We start from the raw sequence: 13,332 nt of genomic DNA, 5'->3' as shown, positions 1-13,332 counted from the left end.
ATTAGTACAGTTATGTATTATGTCTCCTCTGGATATAGCTCCTGTATCAGCGGCAGGTTCTCTATTAGTACAGTTATGTATTATGTCTCCTCTGGATATAGCTCCTGTATCAGCGGCAGGTTCTCTATTAGTACAGTTATGTATTATGTCTCCTGGATATAGCTCCTGTATCAGCGGCAGGTTCCCTATTAGTGCAGTTATATATTATGTCTCCTCTGGATATAGCGCCTGTATCAGCGGCAGGTTCTCTATTAGTACAGTTATGTATTATGTCTCCTGGATATAGCTCCTGTATCAGCGGCAGGTTCTCTATTAGTACAGTTATGTATTATGTCTCCTCTGGATATAGCTCCTGTATCAGCGGCAGGTTCTCTATTAGTACAGTTATGTATTATGTCTCCTGGATATAGCTCCTGTATCAGCGGCAGGTTCTCTATTTGTACAGTTATGTATTATGTCTCCTCTGGATATAGCGCCTGTATCAGCGGCAGGTTCTCTATTAGTACAGTTATGTATTATGTCTCCTGGATATAGCTCCTGTATCAGCGGCAGGTTCTCTATTAGTACAGTTATGTATTATGTCTCCTGGATATAGCTCCTGTATCAGCGGCAGGTTCTCTATTAGTACAGTTATGTATTATGTCTCCTGGATATAGCTCCTGTATCAGCGGCAGGTTCTCTATTAGTACAGTTATGTATTATGTCTCCTGGATATAGCTCCTGTATCAGCGGCAGGTTCTCTATTAGTGCAGTTATGTATTATGTCTCCTGGATATAGCTCCTGTATCAGCGGCAGGTTCTCTATTAGTACAGTTATGTATTATGTCTCCTGGATATAGCGCCTGTATCAGCGGCAGGTTCTCTATTAGTACAGTTATGTATTATGTCTCCTGGATATAGCGCCTGTATCAGCGGCAGGTTCTCTATTAGTACAGTTATGTATTATGTCTCCTCTGGATATAGCGCCTATATCAGCGGCAGGTTCTCTATTAGTACAGTTATGTATTATGTCTCCTGGATATAGCTCCTGTATCAGCGGCAGGTTCTCTATTAGTACAGTTATGTATTATGTCTCCTCTGGATATAGCTCCTGTATCAGCGGCAGGTTCTCTATTAGTACAGTTATGTATTATGTCTCCTCTGGATATAGCTCCTGTATCAGCGGCAGGTTCTCTATTAGTACAGTTATGTATTATGTCTCCTCTGGATATAGCTCCTGTATCAGCGGCAGGTTCTCTATTTGTACAGTTATGTATTATGTCTCCTCTGGATATAGCTCCTGTATCAGCGGCAGGTTCTCTATTAGTACAGTTATGTATTATGTCTCCTGGATATAGCGCCTGTATCAGCGGCAGGTTCTCTATTAGTGCAGTTATGTATTATGTCTCCTGGATATAGCTCCTGTATCAGCGGCAGGTTCTCTATTAGTACAGTTATGTATTATGTCTCCTGGATATAGCTCCTGTATCAGCGGCAGGTTCTCTATTAGTACAGTTATGTATTATGTCTCCTGGATATAGCTCCTGTATCAGCGGCAGGTTCTCTATTAGTACAGTTATGTATTATGTCTCCTGGATATAGCTCCTGTATCAGCGGCAGGTTCTCTATTAGTACAGTTATGTATTATGTCTCCTGGATATAGCTCCTGTATCAGCGGCAGGTTCTCTATTAGTGCAGTTATGTATTATGTCTCCTGGATATAGCTCCTGTATCAGCGGCAGGTTCTCTATTAGTACAGTTATGTATTATGTCTCCTCTGGATATAGCTCCTGTATCAGCGGCAGGTTCTCTATTAGTACAGTTATGTATTATGTCTCCTCTGGATATAGCTCCTGTATCAGCGGCAGGTTCTCTATTTGTACAGTTATGTATTATGTCTCCTCTGGATATAGCTCCTGTATCAGCGGCAGGTTCTCTATTAGTACAGTTATGTATTATGTCTCCTGGATATAGCGCCTGTATCAGCGGCAGGTTCTCTATTAGTACAGTTATGTATTATGTCTCCTGGATATAGCTCCTGTATCAGCGGCAGGTTCTCTATTAGTACAGTTATGTATTATGTCTCCTCTGGATATAGCTCCTGTATCAGCGGCAGGTTCTCTATTAGTACAGTTATGTATTATGTCTCCTGGATATAGCTCCTGTATCAGCGGCAGGTTCTCTATTTGTACAGTTATGTATTATGTCTCCTGGATATAGCTCCTGTATCAGCGGCAGGTTCTCTATTAGTACAGTTATGTATTATGTCTCCTGGATATAGCTCCTGTATCAGCGGCAGGTTCTCTATTAGTACAGTTATGTATTATGTCTCCTGGATATAGCTCCTGTATCAGCGGCAGGTTCTCTATTAGTACAGTTATGTATTATGTCTCCTCTGGATATAGCGCCTGTATCAGCGGCAGGTTCCCTATTAGTGCAGTTATATATTATGTCTCCTCTGGATATAGCGCCTGTATCAGCGGCAGGTTCTCTATTAGTACAGTTATGTATTATGTCTCCTCTGGATATAGCGCCTGTATCAGCGGCAGGTTCTCTATTAGTACAGTTATGTATTATGTCTCCTGGATATAGCTCCTGTATCAGCGGCAGGTTCTCTATTTGTACAGTTATGTATTATGTCTCCTCTGGATATAGCGCCTGTATCAGCGGCAGGTTCTCTATTAGTGCAGTTATGTATTATGTCTCCTCTGGATATAGCTCCTGTATCAGCGGCAGGTTCTCTATTAGTACAGTTATGTATTATGTCTCCTCTGGATATAGCTCCTGTATCAGCGGCAGGTTCTCTATTAGTACAGTTATGTATTATGTCTCCTGGATATAGCTCCTGTATCAGCGGCAGGTTCTCTATTAGTACAGTTATGTATTATGTCTCCTGGATATAGCTCCTGTATCAGCGGCAGGTTCTCTATTAGTACAGTTATGTATTATGTCTCCTGGATATAGCTCCTGTATCAGCGGCAGGTTCTCTATTAGTGCAGTTATGTATTATGTCTCCTGGATATAGCTCCTGTATCAGCGGCAGGTTCTCTATTAGTACAGTTATGTATTATGTCTCCTGGATATAGCTCCTGTATCAGCGGCAGGTTCTCTATTAGTGCAGTTATGTATTATGTCTCCTGGATATAGCTCCTGTATCAGCGGCAGGTTCTCTATTAGTACAGTTATGTATTATGTCTCCTGGATATAGCTCCTGTATCAGCGGCAGGTTCTCTATTAGTGCAGTTATGTATTATGTCTCCTGGATATAGCTCCTGTATCAGCGGCAGGTTCTCTATTAGTACAGTTATGTATTATGTCTCCTCTGGATATAGCTCCTGTATCAGCGGCAGGTTCTCTATTAGTACAGTTATGTATTATGTCTCCTCTGGATATAGCTCCTGTATCAGCGGCAGGTTCTCTATTTGTACAGTTATGTATTATGTCTCCTCTGGATATAGCTCCTGTATCAGCGGCAGGTTCTCTATTAGTACAGTTATGTATTATGTCTCCTGGATATAGCGCCTGTATCAGCGGCAGGTTCTCTATTAGTACAGTTATGTATTATGTCTCCTGGATATAGCTCCTGTATCAGCGGCAGGTTCTCTATTAGTACAGTTATGTATTATGTCTCCTCTGGATATAGCTCCTGTATCAGCGGCAGGTTCTCTATTAGTACAGTTATGTATTATGTCTCCTGGATATAGCTCCTGTATCAGCGGCAGGTTCTCTATTTGTACAGTTATGTATTATGTCTCCTGGATATAGCTCCTGTATCAGCGGCAGGTTCTCTATTAGTACAGTTATGTATTATGTCTCCTGGATATAGCTCCTGTATCAGCGGCAGGTTCTCTATTAGTACAGTTATGTATTATGTCTCCTGGATATAGCTCCTGTATCAGCGGCAGGTTCTCTATTAGTACAGTTATGTATTATGTCTCCTCTGGATATAGCGCCTGTATCAGCGGCAGGTTCCCTATTAGTGCAGTTATATATTATGTCTCCTCTGGATATAGCGCCTGTATCAGCGGCAGGTTCTCTATTAGTACAGTTATGTATTATGTCTCCTGGATATAGCTCCTGTATCAGCGGCAGGTTCTCTATTAGTACAGTTATGTATTATGTCTCCTGGATATAGCTCCTGTATCAGCGGCAGGTTCTCTGTTAGTGCAGTTATGTATTATGTCTCCTGGATATAGCTCCTGTATCAGCGGCAGGTTCTCTATTAGTACAGTTATGTATTATGTCTCCTGGATATAGCTCCTGTATCAGCGGCAGGTTCTCTATTAGTACAGTTATGTATTATGTCTCCTGGATATAGCTCCTGTATCAGCGGCAGGTTCTCTATTAGTACAGTTATGTATTATGTCTCCTCTGGATATAGCTCCTGTATCAGCGGCAGGTTCTCTATTAGTACAGTTATGTATTATGTCTCCTGGATATAGCGCCTGTATCAGCGGCAGGTTCTCTATTTGTACAGTTATGTATTATGTCTCCTGGATATAGCGCCTGTATCAGTGGCAGGTTCTCTGTTAGTACAGTTATGTATTATGTCTCCTGGATATAGCTCCTGTATCAGCGGCAGGTTCTCTATTAGTACAGTTATGTATTATGTCTCCTCTGGATATAGCTCCTGTATCAGCGGCAGGTTCTCTATTAGTACAGTTATGTATTATGTCTCCTGGATATAGCTCCTGTATCAGCGGCAGGTTCTCTATTTGTACAGTTATGTATTATGTCTCCTGGATATAGCTCCTGTATCAGCGGCAGGTTCTCTATTAGTACAGTTATGTATTATGTCTCCTGGATATAGCTCCTGTATCAGCGGCAGGTTCTCTATTAGTACAGTTATGTATTATGTCTCCTGGATATAGCTCCTGTATCAGCGGCAGGTTCTCTATTAGTACAGTTATGTATTATGTCTCCTCTGGATATAGCGCCTGTATCAGCGGCAGGTTCCCTATTAGTGCAGTTATATATTATGTCTCCTCTGGATATAGCGCCTGTATCAGCGGCAGGTTCTCTATTAGTACAGTTATGTATTATGTCTCCTGGATATAGCGCCTGTATCAGCGGCAGGTTCTCTATTAGTACAGTTATGTATTATGTCTCCTCTGGATATAGCTCCTGTATCAGCGGCAGGTTCTCTATTAGTACAGTTATGTATTATGTCTCCTGGATATAGCTCCTGTATCAGCGGCAGGTTCTCTATTAGTACAGTTATGTATTATGTCTCCTCTGGATATAGCTCCTGTATCAGCGGCAGGTTCTCTATTAGTACAGTTATGTATTATGTCTCCTCTGGATATAGCTCCTGTATCAGCGGCAGGTTCTCTATTAGTACAGTTATGTATTATGTCTCCTCTGGATATAGCGCCTGTATCAGCGGCAGGTTCTCTATTAGTACAGTTATGTATTATGTCTCCTGGATATAGCTCCTGTATCAGCGGCAGGTTCTCTATTAGTACAGTTATGTATTATGTCTCCTGGATATAGCTCCTGTATCAGCGGCAGGTTCTCTATTAGTACAGTTATGTATTATGTCTCCTCTGGATATAGCTCCTGTATCAGCGGCAGGTTCTCTATTAGTACAGTTATGTATTATGTCTCCTCTGGATATAGCGCCTGTATCAGCGGCAGGTTCTCTATTAGTACAGTTATGTATTATGTCTCCTGGATATAGCTCCTGTATCAGCGGCAGGTTCTCTATTAGTACAGTTATGTATTATGTCTCCTGGATATAGCTCCTGTATCAGCGGCAGGTTCCCTATTAGTGCAGTTATGTATTATGTCTCCTGGATATAGCTCCTGTATCAGCGGCAGGTTCTCTATTAGTACAGTTATGTATTATGTCTCCTGGATATAGCTCCTGTATCAGCGGCAGGTTCTCTATTAGTACAGTTATGTATTATGTCTCCTCTGGATATAGCTCCTGTATCAGCGGCAGGTTCTCTATTAGTACAGTTATGTATTATGTCTCCTGGATATAGCTCCTGTATCAGCGGCAGGTTCTCTATTAGTACAGTTATGTATTATGTCTCCTGGATATAGCTCCTGTATCAGCGGCAGGTTCTCTATTAGTACAGTTATGTATTATGTCTCCTGGATATAGCTCCTGTATCAGCGGCAGGTTCTCTATTAGTACAGTTATGTATTATGTCTCCTGGATATAGCTCCTGTATCAGCGGCAGGTTCTCTATTAGTGCAGTTATGTATTATGTCTCCTGGATATAGCTCCTGTATCAGCGGCAGGTTCTCTATTAGTACAGTTATGTATTATGTCTCCTGGATATAGCTCCTGTATCAGCGGCAGGTTCTCTATTAGTACAGTTATGTATTATGTCTCCTCTGGATATAGCTCCTGTATCAGCGGCAGGTTCTCTATTAGTACAGTTATGTATTATGTCTCCTCTGGATATAGCTCCTGTATCAGCGGCAGGTTCTCTATTTGTACAGTTATGTATTATGTCTCCTCTGGATATAGCTCCTGTATCAGCGGCAGGTTCTCTATTAGTACAGTTATGTATTATGTCTCCTGGATATAGCGCCTGTATCAGCGGCAGGTTCTCTATTAGTACAGTTATGTATTATGTCTCCTGGATATAGCTCCTGTATCAGCGGCAGGTTCTCTATTAGTACAGTTATGTATTATGTCTCCTCTGGATATAGCTCCTGTATCAGCGGCAGGTTCTCTATTAGTACAGTTATGTATTATGTCTCCTGGATATAGCGCCTGTATCAGCGGCAGGTTCTCTATTAGTACAGTTATGTATTATGTCTCCTGGATATAGCTCCTGTATCAGCGGCAGGTTCTCTATTAGTACAGTTATGTATTATGTCTCCTCTGGATATAGCTCCTGTATCAGCGGCAGGTTCTCTATTAGTACAGTTATGTATTATGTCTCCTGGATATAGCTCCTGTATCAGCGGCAGGTTCTCTATTTGTACAGTTATGTATTATGTCTCCTGGATATAGCTCCTGTATCAGCGGCAGGTTCTCTATTAGTACAGTTATGTATTATGTCTCCTGGATATAGCTCCTGTATCAGCGGCAGGTTCTCTATTAGTACAGTTATGTATTATGTCTCCTCTGGATATAGCGCCTGTATCAGCGGCAGGTTCCCTATTAGTGCAGTTATATATTATGTCTCCTCTGGATATAGCGCCTGTATCAGCGGCAGGTTCTCTATTAGTACAGTTATGTATTATGTCTCCTGGATATAGCGCCTGTATCAGCGGCAGGTTCCCTATTAGTACAGTTATGTATTATGTCTCCTCTGGATATAGCTCCTGTATCAGCGGCAGGTTCTCTATTTGTACAGTTATGTATTATGTCTCCTCTGGATATAGCGCCTGTATCAGCGGCAGGTTCTCTATTAGTACAGTTATGTATTATGTCTCCTGGATATAGCTCCTGTATCAGCGGCAGGTTCTCTATTAGTACAGTTATGTATTATGTCTCCTCTGGATATAGCTCCTGTATCAGCGGCAGGTTCTCTATTTGTACAGTTATGTATTATGTCTCCTCTGGATATAGCTCCTGTATCAGCGGCAGGTTCTCTATTAGTACAGTTATGTATTATGTCTCCTGGATATAGCGCCTGTATCAGCGGCAGGTTCTCTATTAGTACAGTTATGTATTATGTCTCCTGGATATAGCTCCTGTATCAGCGGCAGGTTCTCTATTAGTACAGTTATGTATTATGTCTCCTGGATATAGCTCCTGTATCAGCGGCAGGTTCTCTATTAGTACAGTTATGTATTATGTCTCCTGGATATAGCTCCTGTATCAGCGGCAGGTTCTCTATTAGTGCAGTTATGTATTATGTCTCCTGGATATAGCGCCTGTATCAGCGGCAGGTTCTCTATTAGTACAGTTATGTATTATGTCTCCTGGATATAGCTCCTGTATCAGCGGCAGGTTCTCTATTAGTACAGTTATGTATTATGTCTCCTGGATATAGCTCCTGTATCAGCGGCAGGTTCTCTATTAGTACAGTTATGTATTATGTCTCCTGGATATAGCGCCTGTATCAGCGGCAGGTTCTCTATTAGTACAGTTATGTATTATGTCTCCTGGATATAGCTCCTGTATCAGCGGCAGGTTCTCTATTAGTACAGTTATGTATTATGTCTCCTCTGGATATAGCGCCTGTATCAGCGGCAGGTTCTCTATTAGTGCAGTTATGTATTATGTCTCCTGGATATAGCTCCTGTATCAGCGGCAGGTTCTCTATTAGTACAGTTATGTATTATGTCTCCTGGATATAGCTCCTGTATCAGCGGCAGGTTCTCTATTAGTGCAGTTATGTATTATGTCTCCTGGATATAGCGCCTGTATCAGCGGCAGGTTCTCTATTAGTGCAGTTATGTATTATGTCTCCTGGATATAGCGCCTGTATCAGCGGCAGGTTCTCTATTAGTACAGTTATGTATTATGTCTCCTGGATATAGCTCCTGTATCAGCGGCAGGTTCTCTATTAGTGCAGTTATGTATTATGTCTCCTGGATATAGCGCCTGTATCAGCGGCAGGTTCTCTATTAGTGCAGTTATGTATTATGTCTCCTGGATATAGCTCCTGTATCAGCGGCAGGTTCTCTATTAGTGCAGTTATGTATTATGTCTCCTGGATATAGCTCCTGTATCAGCGGCAGGTTCTCTATTAGTACAGTTATGTATTATGTCTCCTGGATATAGCTCCTGTATCAGCGGCAGGTTCTCTATTAGTACAGTTATGTATTATGTCTCCTCTGGATATAGCGCCTGTATCAGCGGCAGGTTCTCTATTAGTGCAGTTATGTATTATGTCTCCTGGATATAGCTCCTGTATCAGCGGCAGGTTCTCTATTAGTACAGTTATGTATTATGTCTCCTGGATATAGCTCCTGTATCAGCGGCAGGTTCTCTATTAGTGCAGTTATGTATTATGTCTCCTGGATATAGCGCCTGTATCAGCGGCAGGTTCTCTATTAGTGCAGTTATGTATTATGTCTCCTGGATATAGCGCCTGTATCAGCGGCAGGTTCTCTATTAGTACAGTTATGTATTATGTCTCCTGGATATAGCGCCTGTATCAGCGGCAGGTTCTCTATTAGTACAGTTATGTATTATGTCTCCTCTGGATATAGCTCCTGTATCAGCGGCAGGTTCTCTATTAGTGCAGTTATGTATTATGTCTCCTGGATATAGCTCCTGTATCAGCGGCAGGTTCTCTATTAGTACAGTTATGTATTATGTCTCCTGGATATAGCTCCTGTATCAGCGGCAGGTTCTCTATTAGTACAGTTATGTATTATGTCTCCTGGATATAGCTCCTGTATCAGCGGCAGGTTCTCTATTAGTACAGTTATGTATTATGTCTCCTGGATATAGCTCCTGTATCAGCGGCAGGTTCTCTATTAGTACAGTTATGTATTATGTCTCCTGGATATAGCTCCTGTATCAGCGGCAGGTTCTCTATTAGTGCAGTTATGTATTATGTCTCCTGGATATAGCGCCTGTATCAGCGGCAGGTTCTCTATTAGTACAGTTATGTATTATGTCTCCTGGATATAGCGCCTGTATCAGCGGCAGGTTCTCTATTAGTACAGTTATGTATTATGTCTCCTCTGGATATAGCTCCTGTATCAGCGGCAGGTTCTCTATTAGTACAGTTATGTATTATGTCTCCTGGATATAGCTCCTGTATCAGCGGCAGGTTCTCTATTAGTACAGTTATGTATTATGTCTCCTCTGGATATAGCTCCTGTATCAGCGGCAGGTTCTCTATTAGTGCAGTTATGTATTATGTCTCCTCTGGATATAGCTCCTGTATCAGCGGCAGGTTCTCTTAGTACAGTTATGTATTATGTCTCCTGGATATAGCGCCTGTATCAGCGGCAGGTTCTCTATTAGTACAGTTATGTATTATGTCTCCTCTGGATATAGCTCCTGTATCAGCGGCAGGTTCTCTATTAGTGCAGTTATGTATTATGTCTCCTCTGGATATAGCTCCTGTATCAGCGGCAGGTTCTCTATTAGTACAGTTATGTATTATGTCTCCTCTGGATATAGCTCCTGTATCAGCGGCAGGTTCTCTATTAGTGCAGTTATGTATTATGTCTCCTCTGGATATAGCTCCTGTATCAGCGGCAGGTTCTCTATTAGTACAGTTATGTATTATGTCTCCTCTGGATATAGCGCCTGTATCAGCGGCAGGTTCTCTATTAGTACAGTTATGTATTATGTCTCCTGGATATAGCTCCTGTATCAGCGGCAGGTTCTCTATTAGTACAGTTATGTATTATGTCTCCTGGATATAGCGCCTGTATCAGCGGCAGGTTCTCTATTAGTACAGTTATGTATTATGTCTCCTCTGGATATAGCTCCTGTATCAGCGGCAGGTTCTCTATTAGTACAGTTATGTATTATGTCTCCTGGATATAGCTCCTGTATCAGCGGCAGGTTCTCTATTAGTACAGTTATGTATTATGTCTCCTCTGGATATAGCGCCTATATCAGCGGCAGGTTCTCTATTAGTACAGTTATGTATTATGTCTCCTCTGGATATAGCTCCTGTATCAGCGGCAGGTTCTCTATTAGTGCAGTTATGTATTATGTCTCCTCTGGATATAGCTCCTGTATCAGCGGCAGGTTCTCTTAGTACAGTTATGTATTATGTCTCCTGGATATAGCTCCTGTATCAGCGGCAGGTTCTCTATTAGTGCAGTTATGTATTATGTCTCCTGGATATAGCTCCTGTATCAGCGGCAGGTTCTCTTAGTGCAGTTATGTATTATGTCTCCTGGATATAGCTCCTGTATCAGCGGCAGGTTCTCTATTAGTACAGTTATGTATTATGTCTCCTGGATATAGCTCCTGTATCAGCGGCAGGTTCTCTATTAGTGCAGTTATGTATTATGTCTCCTCTGGATATAGCTCCTGTATCAGCGGCAGGTTCTCTTAGTGCAGTTATGTATTATGTCTCCTGGATATAGCTCCTGTATCAGCGGCAGGTTCTCTATTAGTACAGTTATGTATTATGTCTCCTCTGGATATAGCTCCTGTATCAGCGGCAGGTTCTCTATTAGTACAGTTATGTATTATGTCTCCTCTGGATATAGCGCCTGTATCAGTGGCAGGTTCTCTATTAGTACAGTTATGTATTATGTCTCCTGGATATAGCTCCTGTATCAGCGGCAGGTTCTCTATTAGTACAGTTATGTATTATGTCTCCTCTGGATATAGCGCCTGTATCAGCGGCAGGTTCTCTATTAGTGCAGTTATGTATTATGTCTCCTGGATATAGCTCCTGTATCAGCGGCAGGTTCTCTTAGTGCAGTTATGTATTATGTCTCCTGGATATAGCTCCTGTATCAGCGGCAGGTTCTCTATTAGTACAGTTATGTATTATGTCTCCTCTGGATATAGCTCCTGTATCAGTGGCAGGTTCTCTGTTAGTACAGTTATGTATTATGTCTCCTGGATATAGCTCCTGTATCAGCGGCAGGTTCTCTATTAGTGCAGTTATGTATTATGTCTCCTCTGGATATAGCTCCTGTATCAGCGGCAGGTTCTCTATTAGTACAGTTATGTATTATGTCTCCTGGATATAGCTCCTGTATCAGCGGCAGGTTCTCTATTAGTACAGTTATGTATTATGTTTCCTGGATATAGCTCCTGTATCAGCGGCAGGTTCTCTATTAGTACAGTTATGTATTATGTCTCCTGGATATAGCTCCTGTATCAGCGGCAGGTTCTCTATTAGTACAGTTATGTATTATGTCTCCTGGATATAGCTCCTGTGTCAGCGGCAGGTTCTCTATTAGTACAGTTATGTATTATGTCTCCTGGATATAGCTCCTGTATCAGCAGCAGGTTCTCTATTAGTACAGTTATGTATTATGTCTCCTCTGGATATAGCTCCTGTATCAGCGGCAGGTTCTCTATTAGTACAGTTATGTATTATGTCTCCTGGATATAGCTCCTGTATCAGCGGCAGGTTCTCTATTAGTACAGTTATGTATTATGTCTCCTCTGGATATAGCTCCTGTATCAGCGGCAGGTTCTCTATTAGTACAGTTATGTATTATGTCTCCTGGATATAGCTCCTGTATCAGCGGCAGGTTCTCTTAGTGCAGTTATGTATTATGTCTCCTGGATATAGCTCCTGTATCAGTGGCAGGTTCTCTATTAGTGCAGTTATGTATTATGTCTCCTGGATATAGCTCCTGTATCAGCGGCAGGTTCTCTGTTAGTACAGTTATGTATTATGTCTCCTGGATATAGCTCCTGTATCAGCGGCAGGTTCTCTGTTAATTATGTATTATGAAGTGTAAGTATGAATGTGGGAGAAATGCAGCTTCCACCGCTCTATACACAATGAAGGTGCGCTGTTATCGGCAATCGGCTTCCTCTGGAATACTTGTTCCCACTAGTCATTTTGGCTAAACAGGCTGCCGATCACTCGGCAAACTAATAAACACTTGTTCGTCAAGTGAAATGATCTTTTGGTATGACTAAGGCCCCTTTCACACATCAGTTTTTTGCCGTCAGTCGACGGATCTGTCGCAGATTGTGACAAACTGATGGAACGGATTCGTTTTTTCAACAGATCCGACTAGCGGATCTGGCTAATTGGATCCTAAAGAAATCGGAGCATGCTCAGTTAAAAAAAAAATGGAATCCGTCACCTGATTCCATCATTCGACGGGGACGGCGCCCATAGGCTTCCATTCAAGCAAATGACGGACAGCGACAGATACTTCACTGTGTGATTTTTCGACGTACAAAAAAAAAATGTTACTTTGTCCGTTGTCTCTGGCCGCCAGACAATCAATTTTCGATGCATCCGGCGAAGGACGGATGAATTGTGAGGCCATCCGTCGCAATCCATAGCTAATACAAGTCCATGAGAAAAAACGGATCTGGCGGCTTCAGCCGCCGGATTCTGTTTTTTTTTTTTTTTTCCAGAATTCGACGGATTGCAACTGTTGGCAATAAACGGATGTGTGAAAGGGGCCTCAAAGACGGCGGTTCTCATCATCACATCGTCCTGTGTGCGTGGGATATGTGGTCGACCCTTGCTAAGAAATAAACATTTCACTGATCGGCCTTTGTTTTGCACTTGTAGGTGTCGACTAAGACCGTAGACCTCTGTACGTTTCTTCCTATATGTTATGAATCGGTCTATAACTCTGCGAATACATTGTGGCACGACTTGAGATCCTGTTCCCCGCACCCCACCCCCATCCTCAGAGGAGCATGAAGCAGGGTGTGTCAGCAGCAGGCGTTCCCTGTCCATTTAAACAAGTGTACCCCACCCTGGGTGTGCCGGCTCTCCGCTCTCCCCAGATCCCTGAAGACACAGCACAGAG

At 42.2% G+C, this 13,332-nt stretch overlaps 1 protein-coding gene across 2 annotated transcripts in view; it reads left to right on the top strand.

The window, feature by feature from the left end:
- The window catches only part of KLF8 (KLF transcription factor 8), a 57,739-nt gene that overhangs the window by 17,311 nt on the left and 27,096 nt on the right, over nucleotides 1–13,332 (top strand). The window lies entirely within an intron of this gene.

Source organism: Ranitomeya imitator, chromosome 2, assembly GCF_032444005.1.
Source record: "Ranitomeya imitator isolate aRanImi1 chromosome 2, aRanImi1.pri, whole genome shotgun sequence".
In the NCBI taxonomy this organism is placed as follows: Eukaryota; Metazoa; Chordata; class Amphibia; order Anura; family Dendrobatidae; genus Ranitomeya; species Ranitomeya imitator.
This window is presented reverse-complemented; position numbering and strand designations above follow the sequence as displayed.